A 13,912-nucleotide genomic window follows, 5' to 3' on the forward strand; every position below is an offset into this window, starting at 1 on the left:
CATTCTCATTTCTGCTTTTTCATTTCAACCTTCATTTCTTCCTTGGTTTCTTTTCTAACCTTGCCACTTGTCTCCTGGGCCGGACACAGTGGGTTCAAATCCCAGCTCCATCCCTCTCTGTGTGAGTCACTCAGCCTCCGAGCCTGTGTCCCCATCTGTAAAACGGGAATAACACAGCCAGTGAGAAGGTGCGTGTAAAGCACTTAAACGGTGCCTGGCCTCCAGCGAGCGCTCACGTATTCCTAGTGTTACTATTATACTCTGTGTGTATTCAGGTTTGGGGCACGTGGCCATTGGCATCCCTGCTTAGTGAGAGTTCCAGAAACACTTTAGAAACAACACTTGTTTCAGCAGCATTCCAAATGATTGATAGAGGCCTGCTTTCAGGATGTCAGACATCACGGTATATATTTCTGGTATATGGACCAGGGAGGGATGGCTGGACTGATGCCAGGCTGGGCTTGCTAAACATCCCCAATGGTTGCCCATCAGGTACAGGAGAGAGCTCAGGCTCTTCCCGATGGCTTTTCCCCACCCGACTCCACCTTCCATGGTAGCCTCGTTTCTACTGAAGCTCCTGTGAACCTTTAAGCTTCAGCCTTGGCAGAATTCACTATGGCAAGCCCTCTCTGACTCTGTCAGACCTCTAGGCTTCCCCCACAGGGCCCCCACTGTCCCACATGTCCTACCCACCTTCCTTCTTCCGTTGTCCATTCTCATTCAGCCTTACATCTCAGATCAAAGGGATCAAAGGTCAACTCTTACTGAACCCAAGGGAAAGCAGACCTGGGTTATCGTGGCTTCATACTTTGTCCATTCTCCATTCTAACCCTTCACGTATTGTACTATGATTGTTTGTTTTCCCGTCTCCCTGACCACATGGTGAGATATACATGGGAGTGACTTTCTTATCTGTATTGGAATTTCCAGGGCTTAATAATTGCCTAACACATAATAGGTACTCAATTTTTATTAACAGAATGAATATTCTTCCCTTAATCCCCCAGAAAATGGGTAAGTCATGCATTGAAAAATGTTGGAAGAGGCTGAGCAAAAAGGGCAGAGATTAGCAGAACAGGCCCGCACACATCTCTCTCTCTCTTTCTCTGTTTCATCCCCCACCTCTACCAGTAACGTATGCACTAGCTTGGGCCTCTCCTAACACTGCTTCAGGTAGGCTCTCCATGTGTTAAGCGGAGGGGGTTAAGTTGTTCTAGCTCTTTCTGACGGCATATCTCTTTGTTAACCACTGTTTGATTTTTCAGTGGAAACTATTATTTGCTGGGAGTAAACTCTCCATCGCAAGTGGCTCGCAGTGTTTTTACTTTTAATTCTTCTTAAGTCACTCCTCCCTTTGTAAAGCCACTGAGTCAAATGTCTGGCAGTGAGCCTGGTACTCCTGAGGCGGGACCCCGGATAGCCTCGTTCCTTGGCTTCAGTTTCCCCTTCTCACCGCTCAGCCGGTAGTGCCCAGCTCCCGGGGTAACCCACACTGTACCCAGCCACTTCCTTCACACTCTGCTAATTAAATGAATTTCAACACTTTTGTTCTTCTTTGCGATATTTAAGATGCTCGATGAAGCAGCTAAAAATGTGGTGTTTCCCCCGTCTCTGGAAGAGGAAACCTTGCAGAAACTGTCTGTAGAAAAGTTCAACAAAGGGGCCGGCCCAGTGGCACAGCGGTTAAGTTTGCACGTTCCGCTTTGGTGGCCTGGGGTTTGCTGGTTCAGATCCCGGGTGCGGACATGGCACTGCTTGGCAAGCCATGCTGTGGTGGGTGTCCCACATGTAAAGTAGAGGAAGATGGGCACGGATGTTAGCTCAGGGCCAGTCTTCCTCAGCAAAAAGAGGAAGGGCTAATCTTCCTCAAAAAAAAAAAAAAGAAAGAGAGAAAAGTGCAACTCAAAGTTCATGTGCATGTCCAGATTCACATATCTAGATACAGGCAACAATGCCTTGAAGTAAAGAAGTGATGTTTTTCTTTCTAAGAGAAAACTTACGAAAGTTCCAAAACCTAAAACCCAAACAGACAAACAAACAATGGGCTAAACCTGGAAGCCAGTGATAGTCGCTGTCTCAGCTGTCAACCTTGGCCTGGTCACGCGGTTATGCAAACATGGTCGAGTCGAGTGTTCGTTGACACACATATTTGGAGTGCTTGCTGTGTGTCAGCTTCTGTGCCAGCGCTCGTGGGGATTCAAACTGGCCAAGGGACCTTTTCACCTGGAGTTGCCAAGGTCCAATGGGGGAGAGAAAAATACTTTAGAAGGCAGGCAAGACTGAAACCCACAGGGGTTTATTTAAATTGTGTTTATTATACAGGTGGTTAATTAGGGGTTAAGGAGGCGAACTGAGAAGGTTAGTGGGAAAGTACAAGGAGCCAACCACTGGATAGTGGTTAAGATTCGGCGCCCTCACCACTGTAGCCCAGTGTTCGTTTCCCAGTTAGGGAACCACGCCACCCATCTGTCTGTAATGCTGTGACAGCAGCGTGTTGCTGTGATGCTGAAAGCTATGCCATCGGTATTTCAAATACCAGCAGGGTCACCCATGGTGGACAGACAGGTTTCAGCAGAGTTTCCAGACTAAGATGGACTAGGAAGAAAGACCTGGCCACCCACTCCCCAAGTATTGGCCATGAAACCCCTATGAATAGCAGCGGAACATTGTCTGACATAGCGCCGGAAGGTGAGAGGGTGGTGCAAAAAGACCGGGCAGGATTCCGCTCTGCTGTGCACAGGGTCACGAGGAGTCAGACTGACTCAGCAGCACCAACGACAAAGTACAAGGGTCAGGAGGAGACTGAAAGAAAGCCCAGGTTAAGCTACTTAACATAAACTAAGTTCCAGGAGGCAAAATGAAACTCGCACTGTCAGTCCGTGACATGTACGTACCACGAGGCACGTGGTCTCTATATTTATCTGGTGGGCCGGAAGCTTGTCAGGCTGGACCACCTTCCACTGGCTTTATGCATCGTTCTGCACCGCACCACGTGACAGCCACTGGTTGACAGTCGTTTGAGGAGCTTCTAATGGCAATCAACTCTAGTGGCATCATCTGCCTCGTACCTGTATGTAAAAGGAGCATCCTGTTTATTTGACTCCAGAAATAGAATTTGTCTGACAAACTGATTGCACCTAAAATGTCTTTCATTGTGTTTTACAATCATTTACACAAAGGAAGTTCATGATTAACCTACTCCAGGGTGACGTTGCCTATCCCAAACCCCATCAGCCCTCTTTCTAGTGCAGGAGTGGGGCTCCGCCGACTGCCGCCACAGGTGGGACCCGCTGGGTAGGGACTGAGGAAGCGGTTCCTGGCCTCGCTCTGCTGACCTCACCACAGCTCTCCCAGGCAGGCAGGGCCCTGAGAGGGAGGCCACCCGGCCAGTAGGGGTGAAAGCTGGGCCCAGATCCAGCTCTTCCACAACATTCTGCTATGCTTTTCCGCTCCTCTCCAAAAGCCAGGAATCTACAATGGCCGGAAACAGAATTAATGAAGAAGTGCTGCTAACTTTTTGCAAGAAGAAAAGCTTGAGGAAATGTAACAGACTCTTTTAGGAGTTAAAGAAGAGATGCTAGGACCAGAGGCATAACCCTAGACGTAGGGCCACTCTAGTTACAGATCTAAATGTGAAAGACAAAATGAACCTTCCCTTCTTGAAGATAACATCCTAAATATTTGAGATAAGGAAGGATTTCTACAAAAAAAAAAAAACGTAAAAAGCACCAACTGTAAAGGAAAAGATTGATACATTCGACTACCTTAATACTTAAGAACTTCTCTTTATCAAGACACCGTGAAGTGGGTAAAAAGGCGAGCCACAGAGCAGGAGAAGAATTCGGCAACACGCGCACCAACAGAGGGCTAGGATCCAGAATAGAGAGAGAACTCCTGCCCATCAGTAACAAAAAGATGAACATCTAAATTGAAAAAAGGCAGAGAACTTGCATAGACACTTGAGAAAAAAGAGGAAAGACAAATGGCCAATAAACTTAGGGAAACGTGCTCAACCTCAGCAGTGAGTGGGGGAACGAAAATTAAACCTACAAAGAGAGGCCTCCCAGATAGGCTAAGGGGAGGTGCAAGTGGGGCCTCACTGGGGAAATCAATCTAACAGGGCTGCCCTGGGGTCAACAATGCCTGAAATAATATACACACCAGGGACCCACACGAGATCATTATCAGCAGCACTGTCTGTAACGGCCCCAGGGGTCCAGCAGTGGAATGGATAAATAAATGTGGTATCGTCATAAAATGGAATATTATTGGTAACAAAAGTTGAAGTACACCGAAATGTAACAACATGGATGAATCTTGAACATAGGCCGAGCGAAAAAAGCCAGATCCGAAAGAGTATATATGACCCCTTTTATACGTGAAATTCAAAAATAGGCAGAACTCAATTACAATGTTTAAGGATGTGTGTTTAGTGGTAAAAGTATAAAGACAAGTAAGTGATTACCATAATGTCACCATAACAACCAGGATGTGGATGCCTTTGGGCACCAAAGGGACAGACTAAGGCTTTGGGATTGCTGCCAATGTTTCAGTTCTTGACCTGGATGGTGGTTCCATAAGTTCTGAATTATAATAATTCACAACGTTTACGTCTTATACACTTTTCTCTGTGCATTTTACAATTGAAAAAGGTTTTTAAAAAGAACATATGGTAAAAGCAACTGTCTTAGTTTTGCATGAATGGGATAACAGCAGTGGCATCTCACATGATTTTTTAGAACGCCATATCTCAAACAATCCAGAAAAAAGATAAGATTATGTGCCCTGGAAATCTGTCTGAGGCACAGAGCGGGCTCTGGGGTGACAGTGACACCAATGTCAAAGACGGAGAGAAGTTTAAGTAAAGTCATTTCCAGAAAAGTAAGGGCAAAGAACACTTTCTAAAGATAATATTTTCATATAAAATGTGATTTGAATTATGTACATAAAACCAAATTAATAAATATTATAAATAGACATTCATTTCATTTTCATTCTCAAAAAGTTGAGACCAAGTCGACCACATTTTTTGCGGGAGTTTCTCTTCCTCTTTCCAGAAGAGTCTTCTCCATGTTCGGGCAGTGCCAGTAGCTGTTACCCAGCCCGCCATGACAGAGTGCTAAGGTACAGGGAAAGAAAGTAATTTGCCAGTGTTCGCACAGCTAGTCAGAAGTCTTGGGGAGCAAACCAAAACACGAAAGGGAATCCATGGCCACGGGTGTTGTGTAGCTTATAGAATCAACAGAAGTCTGGAAAGCCAGGCTGAGAAAACAGGCAAGAGCCGAGGGTACCTGAGAGCCAGAACCACAGCTCAGTTGTTGCCATAGCAACAGCCTGATCAGGATGTGGGCAATGATGCTGTTGGGCATCGCCTCATTGCCACCGTCTCCACTCAGCTCTGGACCCCGGATGCTGGGTGCTGCTGCCACAGGTGGAACGCGTTCCAATCTGTCTGTTCTTTTTGTCACTCACTGCAGACCCGAAGTCCTACGCTCCAGTGGGCCAACACCCAGTCCTTTGCCCATGTCTTAGGGACTGGGGGTTTGACAGAGCAAGGATCTCACCTTTTAGGGTCCCTACCAAGACTCCCAGAATTCCCAGGTGACAGAAGGGAGTTCACACTCTGAACAGTCAAAATTCCAGTCGTTGTTCCTTAGAGCCAGTCAGTGGCAGGGCTGGGACGACATGAGTTTCTACTGTCCCTTCTGTCTTGCTTTGGACCTGGGGACTGAGATGGGTGGTGAACACCAGTAACCAGTGGCAGTGTCCTGACCCCCTTGCATAGTTGCTAGGGTCAGATCCCTCATGAATGGAAAGCTCGCACTGCTGTGCTGGAAGCTTCTGAGCTCACCCCACACAAGAGAAGTCCCAATGGCAGCCCTTCAGTTACTTTCAAGCCAATAATCAGCAGGGTGAGGGTGGTATAGCTACAAGGAGCACAAAAAGAAATACTCCAGGCTCCTGTTGTCAATGGGCTCGTGGTCTAATCTCTGAAAAACATCAGCTGGATCTTACTGCTACCTTTAATGTAATGTCTTTAAAATGCCTGAATTCCTCTTTCTGGCCTCCCATTGCGTTTCCGAGTAGGTGTTTTAGGGGTGAAGTGCTCCATGCGAGATCTCTTTTCCCAATTTACATTTGACAGTTATTGCCAGTCTTCTTTCTCCCTAAATGATAAAGATCGCCAGTTAAAGGAAGCTTTAGGGGTGTGAATTTCAGGATGGTTTGGCAAGCTACTTTGGTGCCTGGTATAGTTCTTTCAGCGTTGTCAGTACTGGATAAATGCTGGAGAATGGCCCGAGATGGGGCAGGGAGTGGGTGATCTTGAGAAAGTAGGGCAAGAGATAGGGGTGCAGAGAGGAAGCGGGGAGGGAGGGAGAGAGAATTTGCTTCAGCTTTGGGGGTGCTTCTAAAGGCAGCCAAAGAAAAATGTCTACTGATCCAAAGACAGTAAAATTAAGTAAAACTTCATAAAGGAAATTTCACCAGAAAGCAAAAAGGGTCAGAGAAGGGACCGGGGGCAGCGTGGGATCCCTGCCCAGGGCCTCTGGACCACCGAGAAGGACGGCAATCCCACCCTGAAACCACGCGAGAGGCACCTTTTCTTCCCAGATAGAAAGGAGTGAGTTGGACGAGGCTGTGCGTGACCCAGGCGGCTGTGAAAGCCCAGTGAAGTCAAGTCCTCACCTGGCCAAGGATGACGGTGGGGTGTGGGAGGTCCCACGGCTGGGAAGGAGGCAGCTGGGATTCAGGGTGCAGGCCGTCGGCCCCAGAGCCTGTGCTTGCATCCCGAATCCCGACTGCCTCTCTGAGCGCTTTGAGGATTTCTCTGATGAGGCGACACGTCAGCAGAGGCCTGAATAAAGTGGCGTGAGGACACGGGTCTCTCCCAAAGAGTGAAGTGGACAAAGGGAACGACGAGTGCAAAGGGCCAGGACCAGCCGGGAGGCCAGGGAGGCTGGAGCCCGGGGATGGGAGGCTGAGTGGTAGATGAGCTCAGAGCGCCCCAAGGGAGAGGTCCTCTGGGGCTGCGGCAAAGCTATGAGTCATAACGAAACTCCTGAGATGCGTTTCTAAGAAGCGCACACGAGGGTAGTTGTAAGTGCAGACGAGGGGTGAGTAACAGACTGTACTTTGTTGGCACTGATTTCATTAAGTGAACGTGGCAGACAGACCCGAGGGTGGCCCCCACGATCTCTGTTCCTGGTATAACCCCCTGCCTTGATTGTTGACTGACCTACGACTTCCTTCTGGCTAGTAGAATAGTGCAAAGAGGAAAGGATTTTGCAGACATAATTAAGGTCCCAAATCAGTTGATTCTGAGTTAATCAAAAGGGAGATTATCCTGGGTCAGCTTGGTGGAATTAGGTAAAAGCCTTTAAGAGGCACTTGGCCCATTCTGAGGCTGGGAACTCTCCTGCTGACCTCGCAGGAGCAAACAGCCGTGTTGTGAAGGGCCTCTGGGGAGGGCCACGTGGCAGGGGACTTGGGGCCTCTAGGATCTGAGGGCGGCCAATAACCAGCAAGAAGCTGCGAGGAAATGAAACCTGCCGACGACTCGAATGGGACTGGTGGCGGATTCTTCCCTACTGCTGCTTCCAGATGAGAACGCAGCCTGGCTCACACATGGATTGCTCACATCTGAGCAGAAGACCAGCTAAGGCGTGCCCAGACTCTTGACCCACGGAAACCGGGTGGTAATCACTGTGCGCTGTCTGGAGCTGCTAACTTGGTGGTATTCATCATGCGGCAGGGAAAACTAATCTAGCAGAGATCGCTAATGTGGGCATGTTGTTTTTCCCCCTAATGATCAAGTGATGCTGCACACTTGTCTCTGTCTGTTTAAGATGAAACAGGGAAATGCTTGGGACCAAGGAACAAAGCCAATGGCCCCAGAAAAAGCAGGAACTGCCAGCACCGTGGTTACTCATGAGAACCAGGAGGTGCCAGGCCCGGTGCTCACACACTAAAGCCAGGTAAAGGGCGGGACCAGCGGTGTGTTCCCAGATGGATGATACATCACCCAAATGTCCTAAAGAGATGACACAACCACTAGGTTCCGTCCTTCATTTCTTGGCGATGGAATTTCTCGATGGCCTTGCTAATTTTTATAGAATACCGATAAGGCAAACATACATTTTTAACAATGCTAACAGATCAAGTCACTATTTCATAAGGACAGGATGAGGTTCATAGGTCATAAAAACCCGAAGATGGGTCATGTAATGCCACCAAGCATGATTTTAAAAATGCATAGTTTTAGGAAAGAACCAAAACCTAAGTGAAGAGTTTGAGCTTTCCAGATCTGATTGATACGGCAAATGACACTTACTTATAAAAAGCAACTTTAATCTGATGACCTGTAGCCTGGTCTGAATTGCCTTGGGAAGAACAATCTAGATCCGGCCCCAGGCAAGGGTCAGCCCATCGCGAACCGCAGTGCCTTAACTCGGCTGGTTAGGGATGGTCATCTTTTTCTCTGGGGCCTTCAACCCTGGAAAAATATCAAAATAAATATAGCTATAACCCAAAAGGTGTATTTTTTAAAAAAATTCAAGGACATAATGAAGACGTTGGTTGAATCCACGATGTAGATGTTTAGGGTAAGAAATTGGTTATGTAGTCATTCCATTAGCATATGCTTGATTTGCTCTCTAAGGTGTTTGCAATATTCAAAAATATTGCACCATATTTATAGCTGCAAGTTTAGTTACTTAAGAGAATTACTTTAACATATTTGTAATCGTGGTGTAGACTTGCAAAAAAAGGGAAAGATTGGTAAAATTTGGGTCATTAGACCTAAGAGCTTAAATGGAGCATTAAACAAAGTAGGGGGAGTGGAGACGTCTCTCCGTGCCAGACGCTTGGGGGACAGTTAGGAACCAAATCAGTAAGGGAAAGGGATCCGGGTTCTGGAATCTGAGCGGAGGGCCTGGCTTTCCAACCAACAGGGCCATATGTTGTAATAAGACAGAGGACAGAGGTCACGGGGATCTTGATGGGCCTGCAAAGCTCTCCACGTGGGAAAAGCAAATTGCACAACAAAACCTGGGAGTGGGATCCCACGTGGGGAAAAAGTCAACCCAGTAAATAACATATACATGTAATTAACGTGAAAAGACGGCAAGATCCACTGTAACCCCTTCCGCGTGATCCCTGGCGGGGAGGGGCAGGCGGACTGTCATGTCCTGATGTAAACGCCTGATGTGCTGACGCCACGTGCAGGGTCCCCAGGCAGCACCTAGCGCTCAGAAGCAGTAACCACACAGCGCTGCCGGACGCTCACTCAGTGCCCCACACCCGCCTGTCACACCACCCACAAAAATCCAACCAAGGAGGTGCAGTTATTGCCCCATTTTACAGATGAGGAAACTGAGTCACAGTGGGCTCCTGGTTAGTAGGTCAAGGAAATGCAGGACTGGAACCCAGACAGCCTGTCTTCCTGGAGTCAGAAAGCTGTGGGGGGCCCTCCCTACCCCTCACCTTGCCGTCTCTCCAGCTGGGGAGGAGGATGGCTCCGAAAACAATAGAAATACCAGTGAACTAGGTTCCCATGAAAATGTGCCAAGTGAGGGAGGCGGGAACTCAGAGGACAGACAGGCTGGCCTGTGTGGAAGGGGAGGACTCGGAGGACACGCTGAAGTGCCAGAGTGGATCCCGTGGGCGGTGGAGAGCCGTTGGAGGGTTTAAGCGGTGGCTCTTCTGGATGATTCTCCCAATGGTCGGTGTGAGGGGCGTGCAGAGAGGCTGGAGGCTGGGAGTCCCCAGGGAGGCTTGTAGGTGACACAGGCCGGGACCAGCAGTCACAAGATGGAAAAGACTACTGTGTAGCCTTTAAAAGAAAGCGCGCACAATTACACCTCAATAAGGCTGTTTTCTTTTTTAAAAAAAGGGCAGAGTCCGGGGCCTGGTTCCCACAAGTAGAGATAGAGGAAGGGGATATGTTTTCCCAAAAATCATCCTGCAGCCTCCAGTACTGCCAGTCAGTGAACACAGGAACGTCCCGGACAGAGGGGACCCTGCTGGGCCCCTCCTGCCAGCCGTTGCTTTTCTGGGTCCTGACACTGGTTTTCTTCTTCTTCTTTTTTTGTTTTTGAGGAAGATTAGCCCTGAGCTAACATCTGCTGCCAATCCTCCTCTTTTTGCTGAGGAAGACTGGCCCTGAGCTCACATCCGTGCCCATCTTCCTCTACTTTATATGTGGGACGCCTGCCACAGCGTGGCTTGCCAAGCGGTGCCATGTCTGCACCCGGGATCCCAACCGGTGAACTCCGGGCCGCCGAGAAGCGGAACGTGTGCACTTAACAGCTGTGCCACTGGGTCAGCCCCATGACAGTGGTTTTCTGCACAGCCCCTGGGGACCCCCATTCTCCTGGCAGAGGCCTAGAAGCACATTTCCCTTTTGCTTAGGTCCACATTGGAGCCACAGAAAGGACTTGTCCTAGGAAAGTAAGGGAAATGACCGAATGACTGCTGGCCTCACTTGAGGGGGACCCTGATCTTGGGATGCAGGAGGCCGTTCATGCCTACTGGTGGCTACCAGCCTCACCCCACCTGCCTCTGCTGATCCTTTCTGGGGACACGGGAAGCAGCCTGACACTGGGCCTTTGTCTCTGGTGCCTGTCACATCTTGTCCTCACCTGGCTGGCTCTACAGTCATGATCTCTCATAAGTCATGTTTTTATCGAGGATGCCCTTGGCAGTGGTATTAGCCAGGCTTCTGCCCGGACGGTCCCAGCTCCCAGAGGCGAAATGCGGTCGGCGGTGCCACCAGCAGCCTCTTCCTGGTGGCAGGACTCCGGGCTCAGAACCTGAGAATCTTCGCGGCAAGGCGGGATTGTGAGGCTGGATTCCTTGCCCCCCAGAGGCCCCGCCCTGCCCAGTTCCTCCCCAGCCTCCCGGCCCGCGATGGCTCCTCCCCCGTGGCCTTCTCCTTTATCACTCCTTCATGTCGGCCCCTGTCCATCTTCTGCTGGAGTGTAAGGGGGCTTTTCCCAGCCCTGTCCTTGGCTCCCTCCCACGGCCCAGGGGTGTCTCGCTGAAGTTAGCCATGTCCACAGTGCAAGCAGCAGGTAGGAGCCAGGGAGGGAGGGCGGGTGGGCCTGGCCGGAGGAGACGATGGAGGGACCTGAGAAGGGGATGATGGGACGGGGAGAAGAGGTGGGGGGCCTTCCTGCGGTAGAGCTGGCCTCTCTTCTTCCCGAGGACCCCTGGCCACTCCCGTCCTCTGCCCACTGGTTTCACAAGCTGAGGCTCCATGCCACACCAGTTCAAAGCCTCGGTTTCCCCTGGCCTGTGGGAGGACTGGGTTCTGGGTACTGCTGGGCAAACAGAGTAATGGGCGAGAGGAGAGGCGGGACCCTTACAGGCCTTGCAAGGGCCTTGTACAAATCCCCATCTGGGCGTGGTCACACAAGTCCCTTCCTGACCTAAGGAAGTGACCTTTCTGTCTCAACTTGGGTGTGGTCATTTGCTTCCCGCCAACCAAAGAAGTGCCTGGTTGGCACCAAATTCAGTGCTCTGGCAAATGGTAACAAGTTCATTTGAAGTTCACCTCGGTTTCTCTCTACCATCATAAACGAAATGGGTACCAGGTTTCAGAGGGAAATACTGCCTGTATATCTGAATTCACTTTCACGGATAGAGGGGAGAAAAGCTTCGGAGGGCCATCACTTCCCCCGAATGATACTCCGTGGTCACAAGACACTGCCGAGTGACATCCCAAAGAGCGTCAATCATCTCAACGGGCATCTTCCCTGCTATCTGGGCACTCCTGATTTTTTAAAACTGGAAATGGCCTTCTGGAATGATCCAGACCTATTTCTAGCCTGAGAGGGGATGCACTTCACGGCCTGTGGGCCAGAGCTCAATTCTGGAGACAGAAGGACCTAGATTCGAATCCTCAATTATGAGCCACATGATTGTGGGCACGTGACCTTGAGTCCAATTCAACAGTTACCCAGCACCCACTGTGTTCCGGGCCCTGGGGATACAGAGATAAGACCCTCTCCTGGTCCACAAGGGGTTCCGTGGCCCTGACTCAAGGGGAGACAGGCTCTTTCCTCCTCTGTAAATGGGGGTAATGGCATGAGTATGATGGCCCTGATATGCAGGATGAATCATGACACAGTGCCCAACACACAACAGGAGCGTGACAAGTATGGGTTCCTCCCTCTCGGTCCCTTTTAGAAATGGCGATTCCGTCATCCTGGAGGATGATGAGGCAAAAACATCCCCAGAGAAGAGACATTGTTATAACGCTGAAAGGATGTCTGAAGACTCGGAGGAAGAAAGGCTGGCTCAAGAGGTGACAGGACTTGCTCAAGTCGCACAGTCAGTTTGTAGAACCGGCCAAGTGGGGATCAGGGCTTCCCACCACAGCTCACTTCCTCCACGTGCCTCCCTCAACATCCAAATCCGGCTGAAGTTTTCTTGGGTTCCCTCTGCCCCCAGTCAACAAGTCTTGGAAAAGCATCCCGTTCTGTCACTTGGAATATGGCAGAGATGAAAGGCGTTAAATTCGTTCTGCGCGTGGTTGCCACAAATGTGTTGATTTCCACGTTTTAGCGTATTATTAGTCCAGACCCATCAGTTACATCTATTAACAGGGCACTGCGTTTTAGGGGTTTTGAGTACAGCTGCTTGGAAACTTATTCAGCTAGAAACTTGCTATCCAGAATTTACTCTTTGTTCTTGTGAGAATTGCTAGAAAAATCTTGACTTAAAGAGATGCTTTCTATGTTTCACTGCACGAGTAAGGGCAGTCTACTGAGCAGAATTCTTCAGTGAGGACCACCTCTTGGAGAATGAAGGGCATACTGTGCATTCAAATATAGCAATATATATTTTATCTGTGACAAGATTTACCGTGTGACTCAACATGAAACTTCGGTCTGTGTCACGTAGAAACGAATGCGCTTAATTTATAAAATATTTACAAATATGTGCCTAATAGAATTGTAAGGCTTACCATAAAACTGAAAACTCAGTGTTTATCTAAGATAAACATTTCGCAAATATTCAGCAAATATTTGGCGAGGGCTTTCTCTGAGCCAGGCACTTGTCATTGGTTACAGCCTTGGGTTTTGAAATCTTTGCTTCCTTTTTTTTTTTTGCCACAATCCCAACCATGTGAGACACTAGCTTCTTGAATGTGCAAGAAGCTCATGTGATGGGTTATCAGCACTTCTCACAGCCTGCCAGAAAGGGCATGATTCCTGTTCTGGTTTCCTCTGGCTATATCCGAGGAGAGCCCTTGGTGGCTGGCAAGGTCTGGAGGACAGTGGCACCTCCCCCAGCCCCCAGGCAGGGCCCAGCACATCCACTGCCTGACCTGGTCCCCTGCTGAGTGCTCCCAGCGACAACATGTACGCATAGCAGTTAAAATCCTATTTATTGGGGCTGGCCCTGTGGCCGAGCAAAGGTTAAGTTTGTGCGCTCCGCTTCACCGGCCCAGGGTTTCGCCGGTTTGGACATGGCACCACTCATCAGGCCACACTGAGGTGGCGTCCCACATAGCACAACCTGAGGCGCTCACAACTAGAGTACACAACTATGTACTGGGGGGCTTTGGGGAGAAGAAGAAGAAAAAAAGAAGATTGGCAACAGTTGTTAGCTCAGGTGCCAATGTTTAAAAATAAAATCATATTTACTCACTTTTAAATGGAAATGGCAATACTAAAAATTTTTTAAAATATACATGATATAAAAGTGGATTAGAAGCAGGATTTCAGCTATCTGAGAAAGATGCACAGACAAAAAGGCATGTTCCAAGTCTTCTTCAGTGAGAATGTATTTCTGGTAAATCGGCAAACGGTGGTTGGTTTTTCTTGGGCACTTGGCGTGGAGGCTGGGGGCGTGACGGTCAGGGTCATGCACTGGATCTGGGGTCTGAAGATCCACCTTTCCTGGT

The sequence above is a fragment of the Equus quagga genome, chromosome 7, assembly GCF_021613505.1.
Source record: "Equus quagga isolate Etosha38 chromosome 7, UCLA_HA_Equagga_1.0, whole genome shotgun sequence".
NCBI lineage: Eukaryota > Metazoa > Chordata > Mammalia > Perissodactyla > Equidae > Equus > Equus quagga.